Source organism: Narcine bancroftii, chromosome 4 (genome assembly GCF_036971445.1).
Source record: "Narcine bancroftii isolate sNarBan1 chromosome 4, sNarBan1.hap1, whole genome shotgun sequence".
Taxonomy (NCBI): domain Eukaryota; kingdom Metazoa; phylum Chordata; class Chondrichthyes; order Torpediniformes; family Narcinidae; genus Narcine; species Narcine bancroftii.
Genome location: NC_091472.1, coordinates 127,792,515 through 127,805,202, shown reverse-complemented (window position 1 = coordinate 127,805,202; position 12,688 = coordinate 127,792,515). Strand labels below are relative to the sequence as shown.

Here is a 12,688-nt window from a genome sequence, read left to right as displayed (position 1 = left end):
GTTAGGGTTACCGTCTTATAGTGTCTCCTTATCCCTGATTAGTAAGAGTCACCCTGGTCAGAGGCTTTATCTTTAAACTTTGAGGGCAGCAGAGGAGTGGAGAGGGGGTGTTAATTATTTATAATATTATTGTTCATCTTTCGGATGGCTCCATGGAGGGAGAGGTACTTGCAGATGCAGCAACAATTAAATGTTTTCAGAGAATGTGACTGAAAAAAAATGCTTTAAGGTTCATATATTCATGCAAGTGAGGTTAGTTCAGTTTTAATGCAGTATAGTATATTTCTCTTTTACACTGTTCATCTTACAATGCCTAAATGCATTAAAAATAAAGTCTCAAGCCAACCAAAAAATATATTCATCTGGCATCTACCAATCCCCATAGGTGGCTGATACTAGGAGTTTTACTGTAGACAATGTACACTGCATGTCCTTTATCTAAGCTACTTTCAGTTTCCTCAGGAAAATTTCAGAAGGTTTGTCAGGCAAGATTTTCCCTTCAGGAAACCTTGCTGACTTTGGCCTGACGTGTCATTGCACCTTTAGTTACTCCACATCTTCATCCTTGAAAATCAACTCCAACAACTTCCCAACCTCTAATGTTATGCTAATAGGTCTATAATTTTCTTTCTGCTACCTCACTCCCTTTTTCAATTGTGGAGTGTTCTTTCCAGTCCTCTGGAACCATGCCAGAATATTGATTCTTGGAAAATCATTACTAATGCCTCCACAATCTCTATAGCTATTTCTTTTAGAACTTGTGTGGCATTCCATCTTGTCTAGGAGACTTTTCTACCCCAAGACCTTTCAGCTTCTCTCTGGTGATCATAATTGCACTTCCCCTCTCTTTCTGGTGCCCTTGAAAGTCTGTTATACTCATAATATCTTCCTCCACAATGAAAACACACAAAATACTCATTCAGTTCCTCTGTCATCTCCTTTCTTCCCATTACAATTTCTCCAGCATCATTTTCTATCAGACTGATATCAGTTCTTGTCTTTTTTTTTAAACTCTTCATATCCTTGCTAAAGAATTTCATATCCTTTTTGGTTTATTTCTGCTTGCCTTCTTTGATATTTTGTATGCTTATTTAAAAACTTCCCAGTGCTGTCTCTTCCCACTAATTTTTGCGTCCTTGTATCCCTTTTCTTTTGACCTCTCTTGTCAGCCGCAGTTGTCATTTTTCCATTCAAATGTTTGTCCCTTTTTTGGAATATACTTGAACTGCACCTTTCCTATTTCTTGTAGGAACTCCAGCCTTTGCTGCTCTGTCATCCCCCCTGCTTTTCAATTAACTTTTGCAGTTCCTCTCTCATACCTCAGTAGTCCCCTCTATTCCTCTGGTTTAATGATGACTCTGATTTTAGTTTCTCCCTCTCAAACTGCAGAGCAAATTCAATCACTGCCTCCTAAGGGTTCCCTTACCTTCAGCTCCCTCATCAACTTTGGATCATAATACTGTACCCAATCCAGAATTGCCATTTCCCTGGTCGCTTCAGCCACAAGCTGTTTTAAGAAGCCATCCTGAAGGCATTTGATAAATTCCTTCTCTTGGGATCCAGTACCATCTTGGTTTTCCCAATCAATCTGCGTATTAAAATCTTCTTTTTACATACCTTTGTAGTTTGAATGCCAGATCCTGGCTTCTGTTTGGAGGCTTGTAAACAACCCTTGGTTTCTTAATTCTACCCACAGGGATTCTCTATCTTTTGATCCAATGTCTCCTCTCTCCAAAGATTTAATTCCATTTTTAACTACTCCACCCTGCTGTCCGCCTTGTGATGCACTGCATATCCATGGATATTCTGTTCCCAGCTGTGGTCATCTTTCAGCGACGACTCAGTGATGGCTACAAGGTTATACCTACCAACTTCCTGCTGCACAACTAGATCTCAGCCTTATTTCTTATACAGTGGACATTTAAATACAAGATCTTTAGTGCTGTATTCATCACACTTTTCAATACATCCAGCTGTGGCTCCTTACATAACATATTAGGGAACCAGAGCTGGATAAGTCCAGATTATTCGGAAGGCATTGGGGGTGATAGACAGAAGCTAGAAGGAGACAGTCACATTCAAGAGGCAGGTAACTGTTAGGAGAGGGAAGCAGAATAGGTCGTTAGCACAGGGCACCCCTGTGGCCATTCTCCTTAACAAACAGTATGCAGTTTTGGATACTATTGGTGGGGCAATCTACTAGGGACAAGTCCCTATGGTCAGGTCTCTGGAACAGAGGCTGGCCCTTCAGCTTAGAAGGAAAGTGGGGAGAATTATCGTGATTGGGGATTCGATAGTTAGGGGAATAGTTAGGGTAGGAGGTTCTTTGAACAAGATAGAGACTCTCATATCATGGATGCTGCCTGGCCTTCTGAGTTCTTCCCGCTTCTTTGTTAACTCAATATTCCAGCATGTTCAGGTTTTATTGTCACTTAAATGTTCATTTACTTATTACAGTAAATTCACCATTATCTGTCACTCAATCAACCGTAAGCTCAAACAATTGTTTAAAAAAAATAGTCAAGGAAATAAATATGTACCTCTGTATATATTTTAGAAATAAGAATAAGTATAAAGATTTAAATAAAAGTTTAAAATTGTAGAAGTGTGCTTGCTTTGACAGCACATATACTAAAATTGGAATGATACAGAGAAGACTAGCTTTGCAGGAATGACATGCAAATTCGTGAAATGTTCCTTATTTAAAAAAAAAAATAAATTGTAAAAGTAAATGTTCTCTGAAGTTGCACACAACTCCTTGGGAGCCAAACATTTCAGCCAGTGAAATGCCTGCAGCAGCTGTTTAACTAAAGTTTCAATAAAGTTGTGTTTGATTAAAATGGCGATTCCCAAAGTGCCTCCCTAACCCTGTCTGGTAAGAACCTTTATCTTTGAGTGTATATTAGTAAGGCTTTATCTGTAAACTTTTGGGGGGGGGGGGGGGGAGAGGGAAGATTAATTATGATGACAGCATGGTCAGCATAGCGGTTAGCGCAATACTATCACAATGTCAGTGACCAGGGTTCAAATTTAAATTTTGTAAGTTACAGGTATTATTTGAGTGAACATCACATAATTAAAAACTACAATACTTTCTTTTCAAATTCACGTTTTACACTATCTTTTATCTTTTAAATGGTGTATTCTTAATGGAGATGTATTAGGCTTCATAAGAGAGGGCCTCAGTCAACTGGAAAATTCACATTTCTGGCATCAGCGATCCCTGTACGTGCCAAGATAATGGGATTTTACTGTACTTGCCAACTTGACATTACTAAATTTTTAGGGTTGGCAATTTGGAAAGTTTCCTGATATTTCCCTTGCTGATAAATAATTTGCAAATTGGAAAGCCTGATACATTAACATTTGATGCTGGAGATATTATAAATAGGGAATCTACTCCTAAACAACTTCTCAAACCAAATGATTGCATGTTTCTGCCCAAGGTGTGTATGAACCTGAAATGTTACAGTTGAATGCTAACTTCTTGCTGTTGTCTTGTTGCAACTGTTTGTGCTGATAGTTTTCAAGTTTGAAAATGGTTTGCATCCTTTTAAATGGTGAGCACATCAGTTCAAAAACCATATTTTCTAATGGTTTCCACAGATTTTTGTTAGGCGAGCAGTTTGCAGAATGAGTGTTTTGATTAGTGGAGCTGGAGTCAAAATTAGTTAAGGATGGCAGATTTCCTCCCTGAAGGCCATTAATTTTCTAATCAACATTATTAATAACTCAGGATTTGCCAAATAAGTAACTTAACTGCTCTTCCATTACTATTTTCTTTAAGAAAAAACACTTGTGATTTCAGGTAATGACATGCCTGAACCTGAAGCAGAAAGGAACATTCACCTATGTAAGCAGTCACCTCCATAATAGCCATTGTCACAATAATGAAAACTATTCAGGAAAGTTCTTCCGCCACAAAGTAATGATTGTTGCCATTTGGTATATAAAGGAATAAAGTGACATCTTTGAAAGCTGTGGTTGTATAGAATTGTTGCTTTGAAATGTCAAAAGGAAGCCATCAATACTTGTTATTTAGCTGCATTTTAGTTCACTTAAAATATGGATGTTTTAATTCCCAACTGTTCTCAACTGCCCACCATGTTGCCATCACCATCATGTTTGTACCATTTGAGCATCACTGATTGTTCGATGAATATCAAACAATGAATTCAGATGAGATTGCTTAACTGAATGTGTTGCTTTCTTTGTAACTCTATATTGCAAAAATAAACAGTGAATAACTGAAACTCATTCTCAGGCCCTATTTAGAAAAAAAAAACTTCTGAAAAAATGTCAGCTTTACCCATTTTACACAAGTAATCTGATTGCTTTACTATTTCCACTGTTCGTTTCAGGTTGATAGCATCTCATTTCAAAATGAAAATTATTAAAATACTTTTTTAGTTGGTGGCATTGATTATTTTTTAATTCAAGAAAGATACTGAACTTGTAAAGTTTCATTCGAAATCTAGCCCACAGCAATCTGGCCCACCCTTATTGCCACTTGTAACCGATAAGAAACCAGAAAGGTAATGTATCCACTAAAAACAGCAAGAACTCTGGAACAGTGTTCCTGCTGAAGTTCCAGATCTTGCCTTTTGAACTTCAGTTACAAATTCAAAAGGTTTGGGAAGAGGCGTACATGCCAGAGGCCACATAGATGACTTAAAGAGGACAGCCTTCCAGAAAACTAGTATACCATTTTGGATACTGTGGGAGAATGGCCTACCAGAGTCAAGCTATGGCGATCAGGTCTCTGGCATGGAGTCTGGCCTAGTGGTTAAGAAGGGAAGGGAGAAAAGGTGAGCTGTAGTGATAGGGGATTCCATTGTTACGTCAGAAAAGAAGTTCTGCGGAAGAGATCGAGATTCTCGGGTGATATGTTGCCTCCCTGATGCCAAGGTTCAAGATATCTCAGAGAGTTGCCGACACTGACATTCTCAAAAGAGAGGGTGATCAGCAGGGACCAATGGTGTGGGTAGGAATGGTGATGAGGTCCTGAAAAGAGAGTTCAGGAAGATAGGGGCAAAGTTGAAGGACAGGATCTCAAGGGTTGTGATCTCAGGATTGCTACCCATATCACATACCAGTGAGATTAGAAATGGGAGAATAATGCAGCTTAATATGTGGCTAAAGATATGTTGCAGGTGGGAGGGCTTCAGGTTTTTGGATCATTAGTTCTCTGCCAGGGAAGATTTGCTAGTGCTGTTCCGATGGGACTAATATTCTTGCGGGAAGATTTGCTAGTGCTGCTCTGGGTTGGGGGAGGGGGGTGGGTGAACTAGATTTGTTGGTGGGGTGGGGGGGTGATGTAGGAACCAAAGTAGATAAAGGAGTGGAGGAAGAAAAACATTTTTGTGAAAATTGCATGTAATGTCAAAGGGTTGTGGCAGATGAATTTCAATCTGGATAAGTGTGAGGTGATGCATTTTGGAAGAACAAACCAGAAGGCTGAGTACAGGGTTAATGGTCAGTTACTTAAGAGTGTGGATGAACAGAGGGACCTTGGGGTTCAAATCTATACATCCCTCAAGGTCGCCGCACAGGTTGATAGGTTGGTTAAGAAGGCCTATGGGATGCTGGGATTCATTAAAATAGGGAGATTGAATTCAGGAGTAGATGGGTCATGTTGCAACTCTACAAATCTCTTAAACTATTGTGTTCAGTTCTGGTCACTTCATAAAAGAAAGGATGTGGAAGCTATGGAGAGGGCGCAGAGGAGATTTACCAGGATGTTGCCTGGATTGGGAAACAAATCTTATTTCTCTCATCCTGCTATGCTTCAAAGAGATGAGACTTCATAGAGGCATAGATAGGGTGGACAGCAGTATCTGTTTCCCGGAGCAGGATCAGCAAACATCAGAGGTCATGTGTACAAAGGAAGGTTTTTTTTTTACATAGAGAGTTGTGGGTGCCTTTTTGTTTTGGGAAAGGTATAAGATTCGGTGGGTTCACAGAGAGACAAGTCCAGACACAAGGGTTTTCAATCACATGTAGCCTTTATTATCACACAACAATTTATAGGAGCGAGTGGGAAAACTTATGGGAATAAAACATGTGCGCAATTTAATTCACACAGGCAGTGCCAACATTTGCACACAAAAACGGGAAAATGCACACTCTTGACCTTGATCATTGGGGTCTATTGCAAGTATCGATCTATAGCTATTTAAACTATAGTGATGCACCGGTTCAGCTTCAGTGCGATGCACATCTTGCCCGTGACTCTTCTAAGCGAAGTCCACGGTAGCGACCATGGTATGGAATAGTCTAGGGCTATCACCATGAGCAGAAAAAAAGCAAAATACAGGGCTCTAGCCAATAGTGATGCTGAATGATTTGAATTAGCCATTGGCAAGGTGTGCATTAATTAGTGGCTGGAGCCCAATCTTGACTAACAGGTGATGTTATGTTCCAGGCTTCCATTGTTTCAGACATGATAGAGTGGGTGGGGAAGGAGGGAGGAATGGCATTGCTCGTCAGGGAAAATATTACAGCTGGCCTTTGGCAGGACAGACCAGAGGACTCGACTACTGAGGTTATATGTTCACATCTCCTTCCCATTCTTTCTTAAATCCAATAACTCATTATAAATATATGAAATTAATCCAATGTGGGGGGAAAGTTTAAAAAATGAATCAAGAATATTAATATTTGAGATTCGAGGAAAATCAGAAAGCTTGGACTGAACAAAATGTCTAACTTGTAAATATTTAAAAAATGTCTGTTTGAAAGATAAAATTTGGCTGATAATTGTTCAGAAGAGGCAAAGTTATCTCAAATAAAAAGATCGCTATAACTTTGAATACCTAATCTATACCATTTCTTGAAACCTACGTACAGCAGATGTGGGTGGAAAAGGTGATCATCTATAATGTGTCTGGCCAGAGAAAAACTATGAAACCCAAAGAATTTTCTAAATTGATCCTATATTCTCGAACTATTTCTCATTAACGGATTACATGTCAATTTAGAAAAGAAAAATGGTTTAAAAAAAAAAAAACCCTAAAATTGCCAGCATATGTTTTTTTTAAAACTTCAGTTCCATTTCTACCCAAGAGGGGCAATTCACTGACTTATCCAAATGTAATAATAAAAATAAATCATGTATGTTAATCAACCAATGATAGAATCTAAAATCTGGAAGTCATAATCCTCCATTCCTTTTAGTATTTTGAAGATTGGCTTTGTTTATATGTGGGCTTTTCCCCTGCCATATGCAAGTAGAAATAACCAATCTAATGAGCTAAAAAAGGGCTTAGGAATAAAAATTGGTAATACTTGAAAAAGATACGGAAATTTAGGTAAAATGTTCATTTTAATTGAATTAATACGACCCATCGTAATAGATAAGGGTGACTATCCCAATAATAGTAATGTAATCTTCAAAAAAATTCTCATTCACTAAATAGAGAACAATATTTGAACATAACATTTTCTACTCTTAGCTTGATTAATGATTCTTCATTTTGTACAAGGCATTGCTTATAACAATTTAAGGTGGTACATAGAACACATGTCCAAACTTAAATTATCTCATTTTTATGCAGATGTTGATCCACAATGTGAGAAGTATAAAAATTTTCAAGCTTCATTGATCCATATGTTTCAGGAGTGGCCAAATTTAGAGAGATTTTGGAAAGAGATTTTCTAAATTTATGAATGATTTTTAAGATCAAAATGGAACTATGTCCGTTAATTGCTTTGTTTGGTTTTTCACATGAACCAGATGTACTTCTGTCTGCAACTCAGAAGAAAATTTTTAGCCTTTACCACACTGATAGCCAGACAAGCAATTTTATTGAAATGGAAAGATGACTCTTTAAAAAAAAATTATTTAATATTTTCAAATTACATAAAGAAAATCAAATACATATAAAGTAACTATAACTATATCCCCTCCCCCATAATACAAAATAGCCCCAAAAACAAACAAAAAAAAACACCTCCCCCCCCCAAACCTTACAAAAATGTATCAAATATTCACTGATTGGTGTGCCAACCTTACTACAATTATTTAATTTCTATAGCTATATGTTTCAAATACAAATCCCACATATCTACATGATGTTTTCTGTCAAATGAGTTTCTTGTAAAAATGCAATATCTACTTTTAACTTCTTAATATAATCTAAAACACGTTTCCTTTTTATTGGATGATTTAAACCCTGAGCATTAAAAGTTGCAAAGCTTAAACTACTAATTATAACTTATACAATGGGACCCAATTTTTCACAATTAACTTGAGAACAAAAAAACCCTTTATATATAAAAAAAATTTAAAACCCTTTAACCCCCTCCCCCAAAAAAACTGCAGAGCAGTAATCCCGTCCCTTATTAACTAGGTGTGGTTAATACCAGCAGTGGCTGATGACTTTGGATTTCGCTAGGATGGTATCTTCTCCCCAGCCGGAGAGCAAAGAGGCCCCTCAGGCACTAGATACTTCCGGAATGTCTTCTTGTAGATCCATCAATTGTTCAACTTCCAGTTGCTTTTCAGCTTTCCCATTTCCAGCTTTGCTCAACACCACCAGCGGTTTCAAAGAAAAATCCTCTATCGATTTGAGATCTGGTAAAAAGTTAGCAGAAGTCAGGGCTGTCTGTGGATTTTCAAAAAATTGAGATTGATACTGCCCATAAAATATTTTTAAAATTGCTGGATATCTAAAAGTAAACTTACACCCTTTTTTCCATAAAACTGCTTTAGCAGCATTAAACTCCTTCCATCTCATAACAACCACCTGACTCAAATCTGCATTAAAAAAAAACTTTACTCTTCTGAAATTACCATTGGACTATTCATATGAGCCTGTAAAACCGCTGCACGTAGAATCATCTTGATACCTCAAACATCTCATTAAAACAGCTCAAGGTGGTTGACCCGGCAATGGCTTTTTTTTTAAAAAACGCACGATGGACCCTCTCTATCTCCAAACCCTCTGGAAACTTCCTAAGGCACTGCATCTCCAGTGAAGGAGCAACACCTTTGCCATTCAGAACTTTCCCAGGCCCAAAGCCCTCAAAAGCCTGCAGGAATTCCTTGGGATGGTGAATTTCTATCACCACGTCATCCCAGGAGCAGCAGCCACCATGCAACCTCTCTTCAACCTCATTAAGGCAGGTAACAAGGAGCCCAGTTGGTCTGCGGAAAAGCTTCAGGCATTCAAGGAGACCAAAACAACACTCTCCAAATCCTCGTTCCTGGCACACCCGGATTCAGACTTACCCCTGTCATTAATGACAGATGCCTCAGACCTGGCAGTGGGCCCAGTGCTGCAAGAGTGGGTGGATTACCAGTGGCAGCCACTCACTTTCTTCAGCAAACACCTCTGACCACCCGAGCTGAAGTACAGTGCTTTTGATCCCGAACTGCTGGCAATGTACCTGGCCCTATGCCATTTCCAGTACATCCTCGAAGGCCGAGTATTCACGGCCAACATGGACCACAAGCTGCTGATGCAGGCGCTGGACAAAGTCTCAGGCCCCTGGTCGGCGAGGCAACAACAGCAGCTTTTGTATATCTCCGAATATACGACGGACATCTGCCACATAGCAGGAAGTCCAACGTGGTAGCTGACGCACTGTCCAGGCCAACGATCTCTGAGGTGATGGGTGGCATCAACACAGCTTAGCTCGCCATCGACCAGGCTGAAGATGCCAACTCACAGGCTTACCGCACCGCCATCATCAGCCTACATATTGAGGAGCTTGCGCTGGACCCGAGGCCCAACGCTCCTGTGCGATATGTCTATAGGCCATCCCAGGCCAATCCTGTCCACAACCTGGAGACGGTGGGTATGCATTCAAGTGCATGGACTCTCATCCTTCCATCCAGTCAACAGTCCGCCTCATTTCGGACAGGTTTGTATGGCATGGGCTTCAGTGTGGATTTTCACTTTGGGCAAAAACCTGTACACAATGCCAGCGAGCCAAAGTCCATCAGCATACTAAAAGCCCAGTGCAACGTTTCCAGCCCGCAGCGGACAGGTTCTACTAAGTGCATGTGGACATTGTAGGGACCCTTCCTATCAGCCTGGGGATGAGGTACCTTTTCACCATGGTCGACCGCTTTACAAGCTGGCCAGAGGCAGTGCTAATGCCGGCTTGCGACACAGAGACCTGCGTGAGAACCTTTACCTCACAGTGGGTCACTCGTTTGGGTGTCCCTTCCCACATAACTTCGAACCGGGGAGCCCAGTTTACCTCTTCCCTCTGGATGACCATGACCAAATTCTGCAGCAGCCAACTACACACCACACAACTGCCTACCACCCCCAATCCAATGGGTTGGTAGAGCGCTTTCACTGCCATCTAAAAGCAGCCCTCAAATCAAGGCTGCGTAGGCCCAACTGGATGGATGAATTCCCATGGGTCCTGCTGGGCTTGCGCACAGCACCTAAAGAGGGCCTCTCCACCTCATCAGCGGAAATTATCTACAGTGCACCGCTCTCCATTCCAGGCGATTGTCCATTTCGGCTTCATGGAACCACCACTGAACCTCCTGGACATCCTACAGCAGCAGAAGAACCACACCGCCTACCCACATCTCACCCACGGGAAGCCAACCAGCCACGTCCCACAAGAACTCAAAGCTGCGGACTCTGTTTTCATAAGACAGGGCAAACCAGGTGAATGATCAGATAGCAATCTAGCTTTGTATTCAGTTTTCCTAACTCTCCCTTGAATATGGGCCGACAACAAAAACATATCAATTCTTGAGTCTGTTTTATGCCTACTTGAATAATATGAGTATTCCTTCTCTCTTGGGTGCTGTCTTCTCCATATATCCATAAGTTTCATTTCCTGCATTGATTTAACCATAAATTTCACCACTTTATTCTTTTTTACTAGTCTTTTGTCCAGTTTTATCCAACATTGGATCTAAATTAAGGTTAAAATCCCCTCCTATCAATACATTTCCTTGTGTATCTACAATCTTCAAAAAAAATATCTTGCATAAACTTTTGATCCTCCTCATTAGGTGCATATATATTGAGCAAATTCCAAAATTCTTATCATTACATACCTCCCTGCTGGATCTATTATTTCCTCCTCTATTTTAATTGGTACATTTTCATTAATTAATATAGCTACACCTCTAGCTTTTGAATTGTGTGAAGCTGCCGCTACGTGTCCTACCCAGTCTCTCTTTAATTTGTTATGTTCCACTTCAGTTAGATGCGTTTCCTGCACAAATGCTATATCTATTTTTTCTTTTTTCAGTAAATTTAATAGCCTTTTTTAATTTGGTTATGTATTCCATTAATGTTTATAGTCATATAGTTCAACATGACCATCTCTTATCCTGTTTACACCTCATTTCCCCTTCCTCATCACCACCATCCCCCTTTTCCCCATTTTCATCTGTTTTCCCTTTTTAAATTCAATGTATGACAACACATTTAAAACATAAAATACTCCAACAACTCCCACATCCAATATTACCTTAACCCCAAATACCCCCTCCCCCCTCTCTGAGTTGCCCCTTATCCCTTGCAGGACAACCACAACTCCCCTTTCCATTTGGTTTGCAATCCTGCCCGCAAGCGTCAACTGATTTTGCAGTGACGGTTATTCTCTCCCCCTCCAACCCCCCACAGAAAACACTTTTTTTACACGTATAACAAATTTCTCCCTTTTTTCCCCTTACTTCCTTCCCTTTTCTTTCCTTTCTTTACTTCATTACATATACATTGTTTTTACATCTTTATATATACTTTATCGCCATTCTTCATTCTTATTATAACCTTCATCTCTCCTGTCCTGCAGGCGTTCTGCAAATTCTTTTGCTTCCTCCGGATCCGAGAACAGTCTGTTTTGCTTCCCGGGGATAAATATTTTAAGCACAGCTGGATGTCTTAACATGAATTTATAACCTTTTTTCCATAGGATCAATTTTGCTGTATTAAACTCCTTCTTCTTTAAGAGTTCAAAACTTGTGTCTGGGTAAAAAAATATTTTTTGACCTTTGTATTCCAATGGTATTTTGTCTTCTCTTATTTTATTCCTTGCCTGCTCCAGTATATTTTCTCTTGTCGTATATCTCAAAAATTATACTAAAATGGATCTTGGTTTTTGATGTATCTGTGGTTTCGGAGCTAGTGTTCTGCGTGTCCTTTCTATTTCCATTCCTTCCTGCATTTCTGTCATTCCCAGGACCTTTGGGATCCATTCTTTTATAAATTCCTTCATATCTGTGCCTTCTTCATTTTCCTTTAGTCCCACTATTTTTGTTGTTTCGCCTACTATCGTTTTCCAACATATCAATTTTCTGAGCTAACAACTTTTGTGTCTCTTTAATTTTTTTATCACTTTCTTCCAATTTTCTTTTTAAGTCGTTTACTTCCATTTCTACAGCCGTTTCTCGTTCTTCCACATTTTCTACTCTTTTCTCTATTTTTGTCATGACTAGTTCTAATCTTTGCATTTTATCTTCTGTTCTTTCATTTTTATTTTAATTGGACTAAATTCTATTGTCAACCATTCTTTTAATGCTCTCATTAGTTGTTCAAAAAATTTTTATCTATATTTGTCCATCTGTTTTACCTTCTATCTCTCTGTAAAGATCTTGGTCTTCTTCCTCTTCTGTGTCTGTACGTGTTTGTGTCTTCTTCTTTGTATCTGTGTTTCTTCTGATTTTTCTGATGAGTAGCTTGTCTCACTTTGTCAGGTCTCTTCTTGC

The 12,688-nt window shown here is 39.4% G+C and overlaps 1 protein-coding gene and 1 pseudogene across 9 annotated transcripts in view; both read left to right on the top strand.

The window, feature by feature from the left end:
* Nucleotides 1-12,688, top strand: part of naa25 (N-alpha-acetyltransferase 25, NatB auxiliary subunit) — a 151,323-nt gene that overhangs the window by 29,914 nt on the left and 108,721 nt on the right. The window lies entirely within an intron of this gene.
* On the top strand, nt 2,608-2,706 carry LOC138762560 (U6 spliceosomal RNA; annotated as a pseudogene).